The sequence below is a fragment of the Papaver somniferum genome, chromosome 10 (assembly GCF_003573695.1).
Source record: "Papaver somniferum cultivar HN1 chromosome 10, ASM357369v1, whole genome shotgun sequence".
Lineage (NCBI taxonomy): Eukaryota > Viridiplantae > Streptophyta > Magnoliopsida > Ranunculales > Papaveraceae > Papaver > Papaver somniferum.
Window position 1 is genome coordinate 17591175 of NC_039367.1, and position 23394 is coordinate 17614568.

Sequence of the window (23394 nt, forward strand, 5' to 3'; positions counted from 1 at the left end):
CGTTCCCTTCTTGCTTATTTAGCAATAACTCCCATCTCCGAATGTTACTGGTCCGCCTTCATAGTCGTCTAAATAAACAAACCAAGTGAGATCACCTGTCATATGTCTTCTACATCCACTGTCAAAAAACCATTGAAAGGGTGATGTTGATTTTAAAGCAAAAGCTCTCATGCTATCAGTACTATTCTGTTTAGGATTTCCTGATAGTTTTGTATGTCTTTTTAGAGAAGCAATGAGTTGTTTAGTTTTCTTGTGAAGATTACTTACAACTTTTAATCTCTTTTGAAAAGACACACAATCATGTTGAAAGTGATTGGAAGATTCAAAAAACAAACATGGGCCAACACTTTTTAGTTTGGCAGAGCAATTCTGAATCATATCAGTTTTCACAACATCTAACCGTTGTTTATCACCTGATATATGACCGTTCTTCAGAGAAGAACGACTGAATTTACCCACATCCATTAAAGGATTTATAATGGGTTTCAAATCCTTAAGTATTGCAATTTCAGCAACAAGATCAGAATTGATCCGGATTTGTTCATCCAACCTTTTATGGAGAATAACAAGTTTATCAGAACTTCTTCTACGATTGGTTTTTAAACCTGGTGAAGCGTTACAAGAGACTTTATCGTCCATAGAGTCAGATCGCTATAAACACAGACTTGTAAGGTCTTAAACGTGTTTTCCTGCTCTGATACCAATTGAAAAAGCGGAGGTCTAACAACCACACCCAATATTTCGCTTAGCAATCTGTATGGACAAATTCCAATATACTTTCTAGAGAATCAACTAAACAGTCAGACTCAATATAGATAAAAAAGTATATCAAAGAGTTTATATCTCAATTTCTCGATTTCATATATACTCAAGCAAATAGAAATCTGCGAGTCTTTATCAAATAATAGAGAGATAACTTGGATGGTACCAAAGACCAATATCCAAGTGTCAATCAATTTAAATCAACAACCAAAAGGTCGGATATTCTAATTGATTGAACAACGCACAACCTGTGATATTTCAATTATATAACAAAATATAATGCGGAAAAGAAATAACACAGACACCAGAATTTTGTTAACGAGGAAACCGCAAATGCAGAAAAACCCCGGGACTTAGTCCAGATTTAACACACACTGTATTAAGCCGCTACAGACACTAGCCTACTCCAAACTAACTTCGGTCTGGACTATAGTTGAACCCCAACCAATCTCACACTGATCCAAAGTACAATTATGCTCCTACGTCTCCGATCCCAGTAGGGTCCTACGTACTTGATTCCTTTAGCTGATCTCACCCACAACTAAGAGTTGGTACGACCCAAAGTCGAAGACTTTAATAAAAAAATCTGTATCACACAGAAAAGTCTAAGGTAATAGATAAATCCGTCTCCCACGAATATACCTACGAGTTTTGTTCCGTCTTTTTATAAATCAAGGTGAACATGAACCAATTGATAATCCAGACTTATATTCTCGAAGAACAACCTAGTATTATCAATCACCTCACAATAGTCTTAATCGACGCAGCGAAAAAAGATATTGTAGAATCACAAACGATGAGACGAAGATGTTTGTGATTACTTTTTATCTTGCCTATCGGAGATAGAAATCTCAAGTCAATTATTACAATTGTACTCTTACGATAGAAACAACAAGATCAGGTTACACAACTACGATAAAGTAGTATCGGTCTGGCTTCACAATCCCAATGAAGTCTTTAAGTCGTTAACCTGGTTTAGAAGAAGAAACCAAAGGTTAAAGGAGAATCGACTCTAGCTTAGCACAACTAGTATCACACAGAATGTGTGGGGATTAGGTTTCCCAGTTGCTAGAGTTCTCCCTTATATAGTCTTTCAAATAAGGGTTTGCAATCAATGTTAGCTTGGTAACAAAGCATTCAATATTCACCGTTATATGAAAACCTGATTAGATTCAAGCTAATATTTATCAACTGTTAGATCGAAAACATAGCTTGTTATACACGAATGAAATGCACGTTTCTAGGCTTGTGTAACCGTACCCAAACTTGTACATTAGTTGGTTCAACAATAGTTAACCAAATGGTTAGCCATATGATCACTTTCATATCAACCATATTCTTCTTCACCATAACTAGTTCAAATAACTCAAATGAACTAGTTAGAGAGTTGTTCAATTGAAAGAAAATATCATGTACTACACAAGACACAATTGAAGCAAAAAAGATTTGATTCACTTGAATCGGTTCATGAACTATATAGCCACGGTTTTCAATTGCATTCCTTAGTTAATATGAATGAGTTCAAAAACATCGTTTTTAGATATAACCTACTCAAGTTCGCAGACTGGGTTCGCGGACTTAAGTTCCCGGATGGACTTTATAAACTCCAGTAGAAATTCTCGGGTTTGAGAACTTTGCCAGTTCGCGGACTTAGCTCACGCACTACTCCGGTTCACTTGATCAACAAAGTTCTCAAACTTTGGTTCAAGGAATAAGGACTTATACATATATGTGTTTCCACAACAATGCTTATATCCTCCAATGGTTATATAATCTAAACTCTCATTTCAATCATTGAAACATTCTCAGAGGACGTTATATAGTTGTTATTCACAAACCATTTTTCGTCAGAGAAATTTTCAAATTGACTGAACATAACATGACTTTCGTTACTAGGTAAAGATGAAATTGGCTAAAGCGAAAGCTTACCATCACATATTTCGAGAAATAGATAGGCGAGATAAACTCGGCTCGAAATACAAAAAGTGTATAATCTAAGTCTGTATAGAAAAACGATTTTTATCTCAAGATAGGAGATAAATAGACTTTTGAGTGATAGATAAGTTCAAGTATCCACATACCTTTTAGTCGATGAAGATCCACCAGTTCGTTGAGTAGTCCTTCGTCTTATATGATAATTGCCATGGAGTTATTGAGCTCAGCTACACTTTCTTTCCTAGTCCGAGACCTTAGCTATAGTAGACTAGAAATCAAGACTTATAGTTTTGATCACTAACATTGACAAACATGCTTGAGATAGCAACGCATGTGAGTTCGACCGAGCAATGATCTAACACTTCTTCCTGGAAGGTTTTTGAGGATTTTTTCATCATGTTCTTTTTTCCCAATCAGTCTAATACAATTTTTCTGTTTAGAGGAAACAGGTCATTGTTCACCTTTGTTAGTCATCTTTATCTTTGGAGAAGTGATGCACCTTTGTATATCACGCGTGGCTCATTTATGAGAATTAAACGTCAACATACTCATGTCTTGAAAGAGGCTCTAGTAATGGTTTATTGTAATCATGGTCGAAGTGGCGTTGATAAAGTATTAGCGAATTTGAAGATTTATTCATTATAACTGGACCGATTGAGGATGTATACTTTACTTCCTGGACGCAAAAACTCTTGTATCGACACATATCTGCATTTCTCTTTGTTTCATTTTCCTCTTTGTTGTATGAACTTACTTTCCTTGTCTTGTGTTATCCCCTGTAATAGTTCAGCCTCCAGTTTAGTGTCTACTAACTGTGATGCCTAAATTGTAACTGTTTGATTATAATACAAAAAAAATGGTAATAAAGCATTGTAAGATTTCAATTACTCTGTGGTTTACATATATTTGGAACAAAGTTTTGTTTCAATTTTTTCGGTTCGAGATTATTGTACTAATAATGAATTTTGATTTACGTATGTAATTGAATATTTTGTAATTATATTTTATTATCAATGAAGGAAAAATAAAATAAAATTAGTAGTATTATATTTTTGACATTTCCATGAGGTAGATCTACAGCACATAAAAACTAAATTTTTTTTTTGCAATTCTGGCTGAAGGATGAGCGGAATCTGGAGAGGAATGGTAAAATGAATGGATGTTCAGGCGAAGGGAAGATGTTGCAGTTGGTGTTGTTGCAGTAATGATGAAGATCCAATAGTTGTGACAGAATAAGTTGAATTAAATGGTGTTGGTATGAAATGGATCAGATTGTGAAGGATGGACGAATGGCTTGTAGATGGAAGAATTATTTGGAGCTGTATGGACTGGTAGTGTTAAAATGATTAAGTCTAGAACTGTGGATGGTGGTAGAGATGAGGGTGCAGGCAGTGTATGAAATGATGAAGTTGCAGGTACAATTATACTTCAGGGTGTTTGGGGTTATATTGGTGTTGTTACTGATGTTGCGGTTGTAATGAATTATTGGAGTTATATGTTAATGATCCTACAAATGAAGTTGTGATATGAGGGTTAGATAAGTGTGTGGAGTTGAATCTCTCTTGTAGAAGCTTAAAGATGCAATTGCGGGTAAGCTGTAATTGTGTTTGTATATTATGAAGTTGTTTTGAATGAATAAATGTATAGTAATTGTGTAAATTTCTGTTCTTGAAACTTAGGCCTGTTAGTCATTCTAGTCAGAAGTCTGACTAGTTTGTTTAGCTGACTCAGTGTATCTGACTGAGTCGTATCTGTTGACTCACCGAATTTCCCAATTGGACTACTAAATCCTTAGACATACTAAAGTTAGAGAATGAAAAGGTGTAAAGTCATAAATGAGCTTAGAACCATTAGATAGACTTGTATTATTCTTGTGTGAGCCATTTTGGATAGATTCTTAGAGTTCTTGTGTGATTAACAGTTAGTATATTAAAAACGATCGATTCAAAGGATGAACCAGTGGATTGTGTATCTCTAGGTAGGCGTGGATTGTCATCAAAAGAGGTGGGAATTTATATTTAACTCTTTTGTGATTATTGTTGTTTTCTTTTACCAAAGTTTATGTTTAACAAATTCATGCATTGTCTGATTGTGTATTCCATGCATTGTTTTATTTTAAATTCCGAAAGTACTGTTGTTTTTTGTTAATCTTTTCATGGTTTGGAAAGGAATTGCAATGTGTTGTCTGTCTTTATGAATGTTTGAGAAATAAGAATTTCCATCTGATTGCTTTGGAAATAGGAATTCCCATATGTGGTATATATGTGTTTGAGGGTAAACACAGTTTCTGCTGGTTTCGGTAATTTCGTGTGATGTGGTGAGAAATAAATATAAACCCTAAACAATGTACTGCAAGGGAGTACTTTAGATTTGAGAGATCAATCTATACAAGTCCGACCTAAACCAAGAAATGGCCCTTCCAGACTTGCTTCGGTCACAAAGTGGAGGAGAAGGGTTGGTTTTGGAGTGGGAAGCGAAGAGAGTGTTGAGACCAGAATAGTTGATTCTGGAAGAGTAGTTGTTTTGTGACTTGTATCAGAAAATGGGAAGCTAACAGATGGGAAAGCTAACAAACGTTTTCTGAGTGTTGTATACTCCTGACCAGAACTTGTTGTTCGGTGGAAATATGTAATGCCTATTTATACAAGTCGAAGTGAAACGTACTCTGGTCTCATTAACAAATGGAAAACAGGTAAGTAAATGGGAGGAGGTGGTAACCGGTAACGCTTGGAATTGATGTTCCATAAAAGAAAGTGTTTCACCATTACTCCCTGTATTTACTAACCGCCTCATCCTTATGACACTTTCTTATAATGGGCGTAGCGTACGCCGCACGCTGTAAACCGCCAAACCAATACCCAATGAGCATCCCCCAGTTTGTGTCATGCGTTGATGTCTCGATTGTTTTCGTGGAAAACATGTAGCTCGTTGTTGTTGTCTGGCAAGTTGAGCTTGGGAGACTTGCCGGCTCGGTGGTGACCTTCGACGGTCGAGATTTTGCATCTTAAGAGGAAAGGTAATCGTTGATTATTGCAACCATTCGTTTGGTATCCAGTGGCATGAAAGCATGATCAGTATGGCTTTAATATGGCCTAGTTTAGGCGCGGCCAAAAGTTAGGGCCAAAGGTTTCCATGCGTTAGCTGGTAACCTTGGACGACTAAGATCTGCACCTTAAATGAAAAAGTGGTTGTTGATTGTTGCAGGCCTTCGTTTTGGTAGCCGCATAGGGAAGGTCGGCATGGTATGGCGCGGCAAGGTGGTTGGAAGGCCATTGACACATGTGGCATGATATGCCTTGGCGCGGTTTGGCGTGGCCAAAACTAGGGTTTTGGGCCAAAGGTTACCATGCGCTGTCTGGCGACCTTGGACTGCTAGGATTTGCATCTAGGATTGAAGGGTGGCCGTTGATCATCGCACGCCTTATTTTTGATAGCCGCATAGGGAAGGCCGACATGGTATGGCGCGACAAGGTGGTTGGCATGGCCAAAACTAGGGTTTTGTGTCAAAGGTTACCATGCGTTGTCTGGCGACCTTGGATGGCTAGGATCTGCATCTAGGATTGAAGGGTGGCCGTTGATCGTTGCACGCTTTCGTTTTGGTAGTCGCATAGGGAAGGCCGGTATGGTATGTGCGGCAAGGTGGTTGGCATGCCATTGGCACATGTGGCATGCCATGCCTTGGCGCGGTTTGGCGTGGCCAAAACTAGGGTTTGGGGCCAAAGGTTACAATGCGTTGTTTGGCGACCTTGGACGACTAGGATTTGCATCCAGGATGGAAGGGTGGCCGTTGATCGTCGCACGCCTTCGTTTTGGTAGCCACATGGGGAAGGCCGGCATGGTGGGGCCAAGGACAATGGCACGGATGGCTTGGCATAGTGGGGCCAAGGGTTTGGTACGGACGGCTTGGCATGGTGGAGCCAAGGCAAGGTGTGGTTGGCTTGGCATGATGGGGACAATGGTTTGGCATGCCATTGGCGCATGGTGCGACTAGCATGGTTGGGGTCAAGGGTTTGGTACGGACGGCTTGGCATGGTGGGACAAAGGCAAGGTGCGGTTGGCTTCGCATGGTGGGGCCAAGGGTTTGGCATGGCATTGGCGCATGGTGCGGCTAGCATGGTTGGGGAAAAAGCAAGGAACGATTGGCTTGGCATGGTGGGGCCAAGGGTTTGGCATGCCATTGGCGCATGGTGCGGCTAGCATGGTTGGCATGCCTTGGCGCGGTAGACGTGGCTGGCATGGTTTGCTATTGGCACAGTGGTGCAGCTGGCATGGTTCGCATGCCTTGGCGCGGAGATGTTGCTGGCATGGTTTTCCATTGGCACAGTGGTGCGGCTGGCATGGTTGGCATGCCTTGGCGCGGATATGTGGCTGGCATGGTTTGCCATTGGCATAGTGGTGCGGTTGTCATGGTTGGCATGCCTTGGCGAGGATATGTGGCTGGCATCGTTTTCCATTGGCACAGTGGTGCGGTTGGCATGCCTTGGCGCGGTAGTATGAAAATTAGGGTTTGGCATAGATGATGTCGGTCAATGTTAAGGGTTCTGCCGTGGAACATGACACAAAAAAAGGGTACCCTGGTAATTCTTACATAGGCATGCTGATCGATTCAATAAATGTGCTAATGGTCATAGTGACGTCATGTCAGATGTGCGGTTTTACGATTTTAACCCTAAGTTAAAAACCACCATCAACATTAAGTCCCCTGCTTAGCTCAGAACGGGATCATCATTGCGAGGTAAGCATAAGCTGGTGACAGGCTAGGACAAAAATCGAAACAACAAGTGAAAAGATGGTCAGGAAGGTCCGACTAACCTTTTTCTAGAGGTAAAGATAGTTTGTGCTTCCCGTGTTGGAGGCCTTGCATAAATTGTACTGGTGGTGCAGACCGTGGAGTGGTGAGATGAAAATCGTCGGCTTAGTATGGCCATGCATCACCTTGGCTGGGTAAGGGAACGCGGAGGCGCTGGATTAGCGAGTTGTCGGTGTTGGTGCGGCTTGAGCAGAGCTGCTGGTGTTGGTCGGCTTGGAATGGGAGCCGCAGGCATTGGTCGTCTTGGAATGGGAGACGCAGGCGTTGGTCGGCTTGGAATGGGAGCCGCAGGCGTTGGTCGGCTTGGAATGGGAGTCGTCAGCATTGGTCGTCTTGAAATGGAGCTGCTTGCGTCGCTCGGCTTGGAGTGGAGGGAGCTTGAGTTCTTTGGAAGGATGACGACTGGATTCAGTTCCGTGGAAGGATGATGACCGGCTTCAGTTTCATGGGATGATGGAAACTTTGTTTGAATTAGGGTTTGGCATGCCTAAACCCTAGTTAGATCCCTTTACTAGAATCGCTGTAGAATTCTCGTACGAACTCGAATTTTGACGGTCCGCCCTCCATTATGAACGGAAAAGAATTTCATATCTTCCCTCGCGAGAATATTTAGGTTTTGAGTTCGTTCGGTAGGTGAAAACAGCTCGACAGTAAAATTTAGGAAGAATTGCGGGCCCGTGGAATGATGGCAGCTTGCTTTAGTTCCGTGGGAATGTGATGACTTGCTTTGGGAAGATAACAACTTGCTTCAGTTCCCTGGGAAGGTGACGACTGGCTTCGGGAAGATAACAACTTGCTTCATTTCCCTGGGAAGGTGATGACAGGCTTCGGGAAGGTAACAACTTGCTTCAGCTCCCTGGGAAGGTGACGACGGGCTTCAGGAAGATAATAACTTGATTCAGTTCCCTGGGAAGGTGACGACTGACTTCGGGAAGGTAACAACTTGCTTCAGATTTTAGCATGCTGCAACCCTAATTAGCGCCCCTTACTAGAATCGATGTAGAATTCTCGTACGAACTCGTCCACCCCTCCATTCTAAACGGAAAAGAATTTCCTATCTCCCCACGTGGGAATATTTAGGTTTTGAGCTCGTTCGGGAGGCGAAAAAAGCTCGACAGTAAAATTCAGGAAGAACTCAGGAGGGATGTTGCGGGCCCGAGGTGGTATAGTCGGGCCCAGTCATCCGTTTCATGGAGCAAGAAGGAATCTTTATTTTGTTCAAACTCTATAAACTCCGTCCGCATGAAAAGAGATATTGACCTTCTTCTGTTTTATGTTGCTCGTCCGGATCCGTGCTTTCGTCTGCAGTGTCTCTCCAGTGGATTCCAAAATTTATCAAACTCCATTGCATTCTTGGGACGGATGGATGTGGTTGCGTTTTTGGCCCATCCTTGATTTTAGGTTGTTCAGTTCCTGGACCCTCTGATCGCGATGACAATATGTTGTGGATGCTTGTATTGGTCGAAATCTTCCGGAGACACTGGATGAAATAGATGAGTTGGGAGACATTTCGTTGGCGATATGCTACTATCAAGTCTTCAAGGACTTGGTTCCAAGTGGCATCCTTCGAACCATCTTCCAAATCTTGGACTATCGTGTGGAATGGGATGTGGTGAGCAGTCCCCAGTTATGCTTCTGTTAGATCCGATGGCTTGGCCGAATATGTGAATGTGTATTTTTGGCGTGCATTTGGAGTCTTCGGTGCACATGTACGGCTTCGTGTTGAGAAATTCCTGCGGCTCGTAAAGCTTCGACAGTGATAATGTTGAAATCAGAAATAACCTGGTTGAGGGGAGTGAAAGCGTACCATGTTGGCAGTCCCCATGTGCAACCTACTTTCATTGCATCTCTTTTAATCCACGTCCACGAGATTTGATATAAGCTTATCGTACTCTTCTGGATGTGACGTTGGGGTGATCAGAATATCACATGATGAAATATCCTGGATAGTGAAGTGGTAGGAATGAGAGAGTTATTTTGTTTATCATGGCTCCCTCTGTTTCTTCAAGAAAATGTTTCAGCCGCATCTCTGGAGTTATCTCATGAGTCTTTGATGGTCGTCGGGATGGACTGCGATGAGCAGTCCCCAGTCGCATTTTTCTTCAGTTTCTGAAGTTGTTTTTCTCTGAGCAGGCTTGGGATCCTCCGCGGCATTGTAAAGTGTTGAAGGCGTCTTCTGGACAGATAGGTGATGATTTTCTTGCGCTGCACCCTTGAAGAGTCGATGACCTTGTTGTGGCTATGACTTTTTGGTTGAACGTGTCTTTTGAGCTTTGACAGTGAAGGGGTTACGTGTATATCCTCATTCCCCAAGTATGGTTTACATGTTTCCATCTTGTATGGTCAGTGGGTTGACCATGATAAAGACATCACCATCGTGTGTTCGTACTGGTGATTTTGTTACTTCTTCCACGTGGAACTTAAAATATGGAGGAGTATAGGTTACTTTTGTAGTGATTACTGCTGTGGTGAAGCTCTGGATGGTATCAACAAATGAGCGACAACAGTTCTTGGTAGCATATGTAATCAGAGGAGACTACATTGTCGTGGTAACAAAGTAGGTTGGCTGGAATTGTATGGGCATCCATGGAAGTAAAAGGATTGGCTGGACGTGTAAGCGAGCAAACTGTCCATGATCACGAGTTTTGGCGAGATGGATCAAAAGACGGTCATGACTCCGAAGGTTGGCTGGATGTGATCATGATTCATGACATGGGGAGCATGGTGGTATGAACCTTTGCAGGAAGAAACGACGTTGAAGCAGCTTCGGTTCTTGGAAAGGATGTTGAAACTTAAGGATACAAACGCTGAAGCAGCTTATGGAGAGAACGCTGAAGCGGAGCGGCTGCTTGAGCGAGCGTTGAAGCGGAGCGGATGTCGGAGCGAACGTTGAAGCGGAGCCGCTGTTGGAGGACGTTGAAATGAAGCAGCTGTTGGAGCGAACGTTGAAGCGGAGCGGCTACGTTAATCAGTGTGCTGTCAAACTGGACACCCTTCAAGCGAACAATGGTTAGGAGTCTCCAGTTCCATCTATCAATCATGCTTTCCAGGAGAGGTTGGGGTTTGGGAACGGATTCTCTGGTTGGAAACAACTGCTTCCCTGATGCAGTGCGATTGAGGGATCCGAATATGTCTTGACGTTGCGACTACAAAATCTCACATAAGTGTTTCATCATAGACTGAACGATTTTGTGGGAGAAGTCCTCAGAAATCATGCAGCTCCTGACAGGAAGAGAGTCTTTGTGAACTCAGGGGGGTTGCTGATTTTCTTTGCTTCAATTTTGGAGAAGTCGTTCCTGATCTTTACATGTGATGAAATTAGATTGTTGATTCCCTTCTACTGGGCGTTCAAAGGGCAACGCTGGAAGGATGCAAGCTGCTGGCGTTGGAAAGATGCAAGTTGTTAGCGCTGGATCGGCTTGGAATGGGCGCTGGCTTGGCATGGATGCTAGCTTGGATTTAGTATGGTGCGGACTGTTGGCTGGGCATGGCGCGGACTGTTGGCTTGGCACGGCGCTGGCTTGGCGTGGTGCGGACTTGTTCTTGCGGTCTCAGTTGCCTCTTTCCATACGTAGCTGAAATAGGAAATCATTTCCTTATTCAAATTCCAAAAGTGTTATGCATATGAAAGGGGTTGGCTCTCCTTTTTATCTCGTATCTTTGTTCTCATGTCCTGGTGTTTAGAGGTAGCAATAAAGTGGGCAAGCGTATTCCAGCTATGTACTCCAGCTTTTCTCTTTTAATTTGTTTTCTTGTTTTGGGGCAAATCCTAGCCATAAGTATGCCTTCCATGAATCTGTAGAAATATTGTTCTTCTCTTCACATATCACTGTAGTAGTGTTGGCTACCTCATGAATAGTGTCTGGTAATCGTTATTACGCAAAGTAGGTATGTACGGGTAGGTGACTGATTTCACGAGGAACTGGGCATTAGAGTTTCTCTAAGATCCAAAAGTTGCAGTCCAAGGTGACCGAAGGTCCTTCTGCGGATGTGGTCAAACAACAAGAAGCGGAGGTCGAAAGTCTGTCCAATGAGTTGGAGCTGAAACAGGTGGTCCTCCAAATGACGAAGGACGCCTTCTTCGAGAAGAGCAAAACACCATTGAATGGCTTCCTTTGAATGCACTTCTGTCTTCTGAAATTCTTCTGTTTCGTTTTTTTTTTTTGAAAGGCAAATGAACACCTAGCTTTATGGTTTTGATTTTCTGGATTTTTTGGTTGATAGACAAGTGTTACCTATGAGGGTTTTGGATTATTATTCGGGATGAATTGTTTTAGGATGATACCATTTTTGGTTATGATTGTAAGTGACACAAACATCTCAGGGAAGACATGGAACCGTGAGCGTTGTGTGTCGGTAGATGACATGGGATGAAACATAACATGGCTATCGGTTTTATTATTCCCGTGAAAACTTGAAATAGTAAACCATGTATTTTGTTTAGGCAAGACTTACTCGGTTTTTTGGATCTGCTAACGAAAAATGAGTCAGGTGCAAGTACGAGTTTTGTGAGAAGCACCGTAATCGTGGAAAGTCCCCAGTCGTCCCTGAGTCACTTGATAATCAAGTCGTCAATCCCTGGGCGGATTGTTTGCTTTTATCCTCTGGAAAGTCCCCAGTCGCCCCTTTCCGTGTCGTGACTGGTAATCGGGTCGTCTGGTAACTGAGTCGTCGATCCCTGAGCGGATTGTATCGGGCCATATGGTAGTTGAGTCGTCGATCCCTGAGCGGATTGTTTGCCTCTACCATCCTGAAGTCTGGTCGAAGTATGAGATCGAGGATTGAAAATTGACATTGTAACCGAAAGACCAATCTCCCACTGTGGACGCCAATTGTTTGTGGGTGAAAACAGTTTCTGATGGTTTCGATATTTTCGTGTGATGTGGGTGAGAAACAAATCTAAACCCTTTTACAATGTACTGCAACGGAGTACATTAGATTCGAGAGATCAATCTGTACAAGTCCGGCCTAAACCAAGAAATGGCCGTTCCAGACTTGATTCGGTCACAAAGTGGAGGAGAAGGGTTGGTTTTGGGAGGAAAGCGAAGAGAGTGTTGAGACCAGAATAGTTGATTCTGGAAGAGTAGTTGTTTTTTGACTTGTATCAGAAAATAGGAAGCTAACAGATGGGAAAGCTAACAAACGTTTTCTGAGTGTTGTATGCTCCTGACCAGAACTTGTTGTTCGGTGGAAATAGGTAATGCCTATTTATACAAGTCGAAGTGAAACGTACTCTGGTCTCATTAACAAATGGAAAACGGGTGAGTAAATGGGAGGAGTTGTTAACCGATGACACTTGGAATTGATGTCCCATAAAAAAAAGCGTCTCACCATTACTCCGTGTATTTACTAACCGCCTAATCCTTATGACACTTTCTTATAACGGGTGTAGTGTACGCCGCACGCTGTAAACCGCCAAACCAATACCCAATGAGCATCCCCCAGTTTGTGACATGCGTTGATGTCTCGAGTGTTTTCGTGTAAAACATGTAGCACGTTGTTGTTGTCTGGAAAGTTGATTTGGGAGACTTGCCGGCTCGGTGGTGACCTTCGACGGTCGAGATTTTGCATCTTAAGAGGAAAGGTAGCCGTTGATTATTGCAACCCTTCGTTTGGTAGCCAGTAGCATGAAAGCATGATCAGTATGGCTTTAATATGGCCTAGTTTAGACGCGGCCAAAAGTTAGGGCCAAAGGTTTCCATGCGTTAGCTGGTAACCTTGGACGACTAAGATTTGCACCTTAGATGAAAAATTGTACATTGATTATTGCAGGCCTTCGTTTTGGTAGCCGCATAGGGAAGGCCGGAATGGTATGGCGCGCAAGGTGGTTGGCATGTCATTTGCACATGTGGCATGACATGCCTTGGCGCGGTTTGGCGTGGCCAAAACTAGGGTTTTGGGCCAAAGGTTACCATGCGTTGTCTGGCAACCTTGGACGGCTAGGATTTGCATCTAGGATTGAAGGGTGGTCGTTGATCGTCGCACGCCTTCGTTTTGGTATCCGCATAGGGAAGGTCGGCATGGTATGGCGCGAAAAGGTGGTTGGCATGCCTTGGCACGGTTTGGCGTGGCCAAAGCTAGGGTTTTGGGCCAAAGGTTACCAAGCATTGTCTGGCGACCTTGGACGGCTAGGATTTGCATCTAGGATTGAAGGGTGTTCGTTGATCGTCGCACGCCTTCGTTTTAGTAGCCGCATAGGGAAGACCGGCATGGTATGGCGCGGCAAGGTGGTTGGCATGCCATTGGCACATGTGGCATGGCATGCCTTGGCGTGGCCAAAACTAGGGTTTTGGGCCAAAGGTTACCATGCGTTGTCTGGCGACCTTGGACGGCTAGGATTGAAGGGTGGCCGTTGATCGTTGCACGCCTACGTTTTGGTAGCCGGGTAGGGAAGGTCGGCATGGTATGGCGCGACAATGTGGTTGGCATGCCATTGTCACATGTGGCATGGCATGCCTTGGCGCGGTTTGGCATGGACAAAACTAGGGTTTTGGGCCAAAGGTTACCATGCATTGTCTGGAGACATTGGACGGCTAGGATTTGCATCTAGGATTGAAGGGTGGCCGTTGATCGTCGCACGCCTTCGTTTTGGTAGCCGCATAGGTAAGGACGGCATGGTATGTCGTGACAAGGTGGTTGGCATGCCATTGGCACATGTGGCATGGCATGCCTTGGCGTGGCCAAAACTAGGGTTTTGGGCCAAAGGTTACCATGCGTTGTTTGGCGACCTTGGATGGCTAGGATTTGCATCTAGGATGGAAGGGTAGCCGTTGATCGTCGCACGCCTTCGTTTTGATAGCCGCATGGGGAAGGACGGCATGGTGGGGCCAAGGCCAATGGTGCAGATGGCTTGGCATAGTGGGTCCAAGGGTTTGGTACGGACGGCTTGGCATGGTGGGGCCAAGGCAAGGTGCGGTTGGCTTGGCATGGTGGGGACAAGTGTTTGGCATGCCATTGGCGCATGGTGCGGCTAGCATGGTTTGGGCCAACAGTTTGGTACGGACGGCTTGGCATGGTGGGGCCAAGGAAAGGTGCGGCTGGCTTGGCATGGTGTGGCCAAGGGTTTGGCATGCCATTGGCGCATGATGCGGCTAGCATGGTTGGGGCCAAGGCAAGGTGCGGTTGGATTGGAATGGTGGGGCCAAGGGTTTGGCATACCATTGGCGCATGGTGCGGCTAGCATGGTTAGCATGCCTTGGCACGGTAGACGTGGCTGGTATGGTTTGCCATTGGCATAGTGATGCGTCTGGCATGGTTGGCATGCCTTGGCGCGGAGATGTGGCTGTCATGGTTTGCCATTGGCACAATGGTGCAGCTGACATGGTTGGAAAGACTTTGCGCGGATATGTGGCTGGCATGGTTTGCCATTGGCACAGTGGTGCGGGTGGAATTGTTGGCATTCCTTGGCGCGGAGATGTGGCTGGCATGGTTGGCAAGCCTTGGCGCGGAGATGTGGCTGGCATGGTTGGCATGCCTTGGCGCGGTAGCATGAGAATTAGGGTTTGGCATAGATGATGTCGGTCAATGTTAAGGGTTCTGCCGTGGAACATGACACATAAAAAAAAGGGTACCCTGGTAATTCTTACATAGGCATGCTGATCGATTCATTAAATGTGCTAATGGTCATAGTGACGTCATGTCAGATGTGCGGTTTTACGATTTTAACCCTAATCTAAAAACCACCATCAACAATAGGATATTACTCCTTCATTTATACATACTTACTTTCGAGCTTTTATGCAATGGCTAGGGCGATACACCACAATATTACTATTTAGGTGCAAGACGAGTCATCAATATTATACATTGTTTGAAGAAGGAGTTAATTCCATATACATGATTGTTTATCTCTGTGAATTGGTTGTCTTTTAGTATTTTGGAAAAACATGAATTGTTTTCCGAATCATTCCAATGGTTACTTGAAAGTTAAATGTTATTCCTATTGGGCACCCCTTTGAGGGACGATGTGCTCACCCATTCCCACTTTTAGTTTCAGAGACAGATCAGAATTGCGCAACGGAAGCTTAGAGGATTTGAATCCATAGTTGGTTAACTTCTGATATGTTTATTATGTTGTTTATTGATAAGTGCATAATTCATATGATTTTAGTGTCAATTTCATACTTGTTTTAGCTATTATTCTTGCATATTTTCGTATTATTACTCTTCTTTTCTCTTATTTTCCTCTATTAGGTGAATCATCCAAAAAGGAGCTAAAAAGTTCTGAAAATATCTAGGAAGAGAAGTAGTCCAAGTATCCAAGTGCCCAAGTCCAAGAGAAGTGGAAGAAGTGGGACGAAAAGGAGCAAAATACTCAAAATCAAGAGAAGAGCCTAAGACCGATCTTAACTCATTCAAATTAAAGATTTCTCATCATCATCTTGAATATAATTGAAATATAAAAATAATGCAAAAAGAATGATGTCATTCTGAGTTCGGACGAAGAAGTTGTGACCAAAACGAGTTTTTATCGAATACCGAAGACGGTAAGTATGCAAACCGATACGCATACTTGAAGTCCAAAAATTTCTGCTGGATTTTGCAGTGTACGCATACTTAAAGTCCCTTAATACCTTATTTTTAGGTTACGAAGGCCTAAGGGCATGTTTGGAGTCGCTATTTCGTGTTTTCGGGTCGGGTTCTTGAACCGAACTAAATACGTGAAGACCAAACAATGTAAACCTATAAAAAGGTGTTAGGTTATGTAAAGTGAGATCACATCAATAGGTCACGAAATTGTAAGTCTTGGAGAGGAGAAAAAATTACACGGAGCGAAAGCTAAGGTTTCGGAGCGATTCTCAATCGTAACGATATCTCTAGCCTTTTCTTATATGTATATCATGGGTGTTTCTACATCCATGAGTAGCTAAACACCTATTGATTGAGGATGAATTCTAAGTTGTAAACAAGATTTGAGTTATTATTTTAATCTACTTTGAAGTTCTTCATATGATTATCGATTGTTTATACTATTTTAATATTTATGATTGATTGATAGATTGTTTAGGTGGCCAACTAAATTGATTTGTTGATTCAATCTATTGCTAGTATCGAGTTAGGGGATAAGTAATCGTCGAATAACTTGTGCACAAGTAGAGAACACAAAGGAATTCTGTGGAGCGATTGTGTGTATAAACAACACTAAAAAGTGGACCTTGATCTAAGAGTCTAAGTAGTAGGATCAACCTATAAATTCCCAAAAGATAAAGCATTCAACTAAATTACACCTTGAGTGATCTACTACTAGGTGGTTTGGGTGAATAAAATCTGGTAGGTGAGGACTTCCGTATTCAGTGATATAAGGAATTTAGGGGATAGCACTGATTTAGCTGTTATTCCATGGTTGGTGATAATCTATGATTAACGACGAGTAGACAACTACATTAACTCATTGACGGTTTATTAACGAAGAAGGATTCCTCGATCATATCTATATTTATTGCTTACAACTTAATATTTTCAATTGCTTGTATTTACTTTGTTCGAAATCTAAAACAAAACCCCCCTTTGTGACACTTTGACAACTAAAACTCACTGCTATTCGTGGGAACGATCCTTACTTCCATTATATTACTAGTTAATTATGTGGAAATAAGATTATTAATTTGATTGCACTTATGACAGTCACCAAATTTTGGCGCCGCTGCCGGGGAGCAGTCGGTAGATTTAGTTGTTATTTCTTTTAGTTATATTATTTTTTTTAGAATTTCTTGTTAGCTGTTAATTTCGTTTTCTAGATTTGTGGTTTCAGGTACTTAATCTCTGGCACCGAAAGACTGGGAATACCAAAGGTGTGGTATTCAAACTCGTAGAGGAACAGTACTACAAGCACGTCTGCAAATGCAACAAGAACCTCCTTCAGAAGAGATGGTAGACGGTACAAATCCACCTTCTCCTCCGCCTGAGGAGATATGCGAGATTTGACATCTACATGCTTAGATTTGCAACCACTGTGTATTACAATCACTAACCCAGTGGATCAGAAGTTGAATCTTCTTCATCATCTACCAAAGTTCAAGGGACTTCCAGGTGAAGATCCGAATCGTCATCTTCGAAAATTTCAATAGAAGATGACAAGTCTTAGGCAAAGTACCGAAGACAGTGATACATAATTGTTGCAAGCTTTTCATTTCTCTTTAATATATTCAGCGGAAGAATGGTTGTATTTGTTGATGGTGGTTTTTAGTTCAGGGTTAAAATTGTAAACCTTGCGTTTAATATGCCGTCACTCTGCAAAGAAACGGATCCATGTAAAAGTGATGAGTGTTCAACCTCTTCACTTGTGCATTTATTGAGCAACTCAATATGTTCTTATGAAATTTACTCAGAATGGTGCATGTAGCAACAATCCTAGATATTCTGTAAATTTCGGCACCTTGCCTTGCCTGTATTATAAGTTTCTTTGAATACTTTCCGTGCTATGTTCCCCGACCGAACCCTTAATATTGATATGGCATGACAATTTGTGTTCACTCGCAGCAGAGTAGCGCGGATTTCAAAGTATCGAGGTTAAGGTCCTTGCATAAAAGTACTCGATCAGAAAGCATACGGCTCTCTGGCAATAAACTTAAAGAACTCCGTGTCAACACATAGAATTCAATCAATTTTGTGATAATTTACAAGATTCAAATATTACCCTGATTAATTTGCAGAAATTATGGTTTTGCGCCTTGCACAATATATTAGACCCTATTAGTCAAAATTAAGCTTAGGCGAACTAAGCAATTAATCCTCCATGGATTAGCAGGTGCAAAATCCTACCCAAAATCAGAAAACAAGAAATAAAAAGGAGTCGCGGAATAGGAGCAGCACCAAAGGGAGGTGTGGCCATGCCTTAGGCCATACGGCGCCATTTGCAATTGGCTACGCCCCATGTTGCTCGGACGGCCTTATTTCCCCGTCGACCAATCAGGTCCCCTTAAACTCGCCACAAGTTGGATGGGCCCATACTTGCCGGCCCTATTTCCCATCGACCAATCCGGTCGCTTTAAATCCGCCACACGTGCACTAGAAGTGTGGCCACACCCATGCTTGGACGAACCCTCTTATATTAACCAATCAGGTTGCTCTAAACTTGCCACAGTGTTAAAAAAAGGGGAAACTGCGCCAGATGGTCACAAAGCCAATTGGCTTTCCAAAAACCGCGCCAACATGCCAAACGTGCCATGTTGCGCCAATAAGTTGAGCGGCATGCCAACATGCCACTCCGCCACGCCAAACATGCCACTTTGTGGAAGCATGACAAAACATGCCAACGTGCCGTAAATAGCGCCCTACGTGCTAACCTACCTCATATTCGTGGCCAACGCCATGATGTGCTTAAATTAGGGTTTTCTAGTCAAAAACACGACTATGCTTTAGGCGCATTAACCAAAACCCTAATTTCCAGTTGTGGCTCAAATCACGCCACTTTGGGCCCCACAACATGCCACGAGCCATGCGGGACCCAGGAAACCCTAGGAACGACGCCATATCATAGCCACTCATATCAACTCTTGCTCATGTGGTCGTTTCCATATTATGGCCTTATTATAGTTCCTTTTGCATGACTATGGCGCCGTTTGCACAAAAAGCGTCACCATGCCGCGACCGCATGCCACACGCACTAGTTAGGTTTTCGGCATGCAAAACCCTAATTTAGGCGAAGTTGCTACGCCAACCAAGCCAAATCATGCTACCCAGAGCATTGGGATTGATGTGGCAACTAGAACTAATGTTGCCAAGCCATATTTGGGTCTAACACCAATATGCCAAAATCTAGCGGCCATGGCTACGCCAGGCGCTGCTTGCACCACCGTGCCACTAGCATGCGCTAATTATGCCAACCATGCCGTTGTGCCACTGGCATGCGCTAAATATGTCACTACGCTATTGGCATGTACCAATGACAGGCATGTGGTAAGTCTTAGGTGACCAGCCAAGACAAGCCTAATAACGCCACATGTTATTCTCTTGCGGTAAGTCTCTTGACTTTGACTTGCCACACATAGCAATCTGCTACACGTTTTCCACGAAAACACTTGAGACATCAAACATGTCACAAACTGGGGATACTCATCAGGGTATCGGACTGGCGGTTTACAGCGTGCGGCGTGCAACACGCTCATTATAAGAAAGTGTCAGAAATCAGGGCAGTTAGTGGCGGCAAGAAGTAGTGGGTGTAAACTAACCCGTCTCCTTCATAGTGGGAACGTGGTTTTCTGGCATTTACACACGACCCCACTTCTCCATCACTCAATCATTCCCACTTTCTACGAGATCAGGGTGCGCTCAATATGACTTGTATAAATAGGTTCTACCTATTTCAACAAAACGACAACAGTTTTGGTTAACAACAACACAGTATCCAGAAAACACCAAAGAACTGATAGCTTACATTCCACAAGCTAGTTCTAAATTCTTATACAAGTCATAAAATATCCACACCTTCAGAATTAACCATTCTGGTCTCAACACCTTCTTCGCTTCCCTCCCTAAGACCAACCCATCTCCTTCACTTTGTGACCGAAGCAAGACTGGAATGACCATTTCTTGGTTTAAGCCAGGATTGTACAGATTGATCTCTCGAATCTAAATCACTCTCGTGCAGTGCATTTGTTTAAGGTATAGATTCGTTTCTCATCCACACACCCAGATTTACTAAAACCAGCAGAAACAGTTTTTACCCACAAATAGTATTACCTTCCTCTAGGGAGTATTACAACATGGAATGAGATGAAAAAGCTATTTTTAGAGAAATATTTTCCTGCTTCGAAAGAAGCCTCTGTTCGTAAGGATATTAGTGGTATTCTTCAGATACTGGGGAGTCTCTCTATGAATAATGGGATAGGTACAATAAGTTAGTGGCAAGCTTCCCCCATCACAACATATCCCCAATACTCATTATTCAATACTTCTATGAAGGGTTAATTCCAGAGCAACGAAACTTGAATGATGCAGCCGCTGGTGGTTCACTTACTGAAGAGACAATCTCGCAGGCAACCAGCTTGATTGAGAGCATGGCTTCGAATGCTCAACAATTTTACACCGGAAATGAGTCAAATGTCAGAAGAGTTGGCAATATGGAGGAAACATCACAGTCAGAACAACGGATGAACAACATAGAGAAGGCAGTACAAAGGATGACAGCAGTAATCATTCCATCATACGAAGATGAAACCGAGGTAAATGCCATATTTCCTAATCAGAGGCCAAGGTATGATCCCTACTCTAATACCTACAATCCGGGTTGGAAAAACCACCCAAGTTTTAGTTATGATAACAAACAAGCTGCAGCTCCTAATCTATATGCGAGACAAAATGGATTTCAACAACCTCTAAATGAGGAATCCAAGTATGAAGCACTCATCTCCATAATCAAACAAGGTCAGCTAGAAACCAATCAATTCATACAGAAAGCCGAACAGAATCAGTTGAAAACTGATAACGTTGTTAGATATTTACAAACTCAGATGGGGCAAATGGCTATAGATATGAATCAAATGAAAGCACAAGCTTCGACAAAGTTTCCATCATAACCTTTTGTGAACCCAAGAGAGCACGTTAATGCAGTAACTCTAAGAAGTAGGAGACAAACTAAAGAGCCACATCAACAAAAACGGGTTATAGTAACGACATCGAAAAGGAAGTAGAAGCGAAAATCGTACCTAAGGAAAAGCCAACCTCAACCGGCCAACTTAAGGACACGTTTCCCACTTTTACCATACCACTTCCTTTCCCTAGTCGTTTTGCCAAATCCAAGAAAGAAGCTCAAGACAAAGAGATCATGGATATTTTCAGCAAAATACACATCAACATTCCATTTATTGAGGCCATCAGAATTGTACCCAGGCATGCCAAGGTTTTGAAGGATTTGTGTACAAGGAAGGATAGGTTGATTGCTAATGAGATCACTCAAGTAGGCGCAAGTGCTACAGCTATGTTACTTCAGAAGATGCCTAAAAAGTGTGAAGATCCTGGATATTTCATGGTACCCATTACCATTGGTAACCGACGATTTGAGCGTGGTTTGCTTGATTTAGGAGCGTCCATAAGTGTTATGTCAGCCGATGTTTATGATTCTTTGAATCTTGGACCTTTGAAAGAAGCAAAGATTACTATTCAATTGGCTAACAAGTCCAATATATATCCTAAGGGAGTTGTGGAGGACATGTTAGTTCAAGTGAATTAGTTAATCTTTCTGGTTGATTTCTACATTGTGGATATGTATAATGGAGATAATTATTTATCTACTTCGTTACTTCTTGGGAGACCGTTCATGAAAACTACAAAGACGAAGATTGATGTTTACAGTGGTGCACTCACTATGGAATTTGATAAGGAGATCATACGGTTCAATATTTTTGAAACCATGCGCTATCCTAGTGATGTTCACTCTGCTTTCTCTGTTAATGTTATTAGTTCATTAGCACAACAAATGTTTGATTTGAACAACGAGGACGAACTTGGAGTTGTGCTACGTAATAGCATTGATTTGGACGTTCATGGACAGCCGAACCTGGACTTTGAGATAGCCAAAGAACTGGTGGAGATGTGTGGTTCCTTAACAGCACTACAAGAAGCAAAAACGGGTAATATTTCTTATATTTCGCTACCCATACTAACGAGGTTCCTTTACCTTCTATTGTGCAGGCACCGAAACTAGAACTGAAGCCGCTTACATATCACTTAAAATACGCGTACTTGGGTGATAAATAAGAACTTCCGGTGATTATTGCAAATAACCTCACCCCTATACAAGAAGAACGTCTACTTAGGGTTCTGAAAGAGCACAAAACGGCTATTGGTTGGACTATTGTTGATATCAAAGGCATTAGTCTATCCATGTGCATGCATATAATCTTAATGGAAGATGACTTTAAGCCTGTATGTGATGCTCTGCGTAAGCTTAACCCCCCCAATGATGGAGGTCGTGAAGAAAGATATCCTCATATTTCTAACAGCAAATGGGTTAGCCCGGTTCAGGTGGTGCCTAAGAAAGCAGATGTCACTGTTGTCAGAAATCAAGATGATGAACTTGTTCCTACAAGAGTTCAAACAGGATGGAGAGTGTGCATAGACTACAGTAAGCTTAATGCCGCAAATCGAAAGGATCACTTTTCTTTGCCTTTCATTGATCAGATGTTAGAGAGGTTAGCGAGACACTCACATTGTTGCTTTTTGGACGGTTATTCGGAGTACAATCAGATTGTTATTGTACCAGAAGATCAAGAGAAGACTACTTTCACTTGTCCTTTTGGTACGTTTTCCTATAGATGGATGCCGTTTGGTCTTTGCAATGCGCCCGCCACTTTTTAGAGGTGTATGGTTAGTATATTTTCTGACTACGTGGAACGTATCATTGAGGTATTTATGGATGAGTTTAGTGTTTATGGCAATTCATTTGATATTTTTTACAAAATCTTAAACTTGTGCTTAAAAGATGCATAGACACTAACCTTGTTCTTAATTGGGAGAAATGTCATTTTATGGTAAACCATGGCATAGTGCTCGGTCACATTGTGTCCTCTCGAGGGCTTGAAGTTGACAAAGTGAAGATAGACTTAATAAGAAACTTACAATACCCCATTTCGGTGAAGGAGATTCGCTCGTTTCTTGGTCATGCAGGTTTTTACAGGCGGTTTATCAAGGATTTCTCCAAAATCTCAATGTCGATGTGCAAATTGTTGCAAAAGGAGGTTACTTTTGACTTCAATAAGGAGTGCAAGGATGCCTTTGATAAATTGAAAGAATTGTTGACGACTGCACCAATTATCAAGTCACCAGATTGGAGTTTGCCATTTAAATTAATGTATGATGTAAGTGACTATGCAGTTGGAGCCGTTTTGGGTCAAAGAGTATATAAGTTGTCTCATGTGATTTATTATGCATCTAGGACCATAAACGAT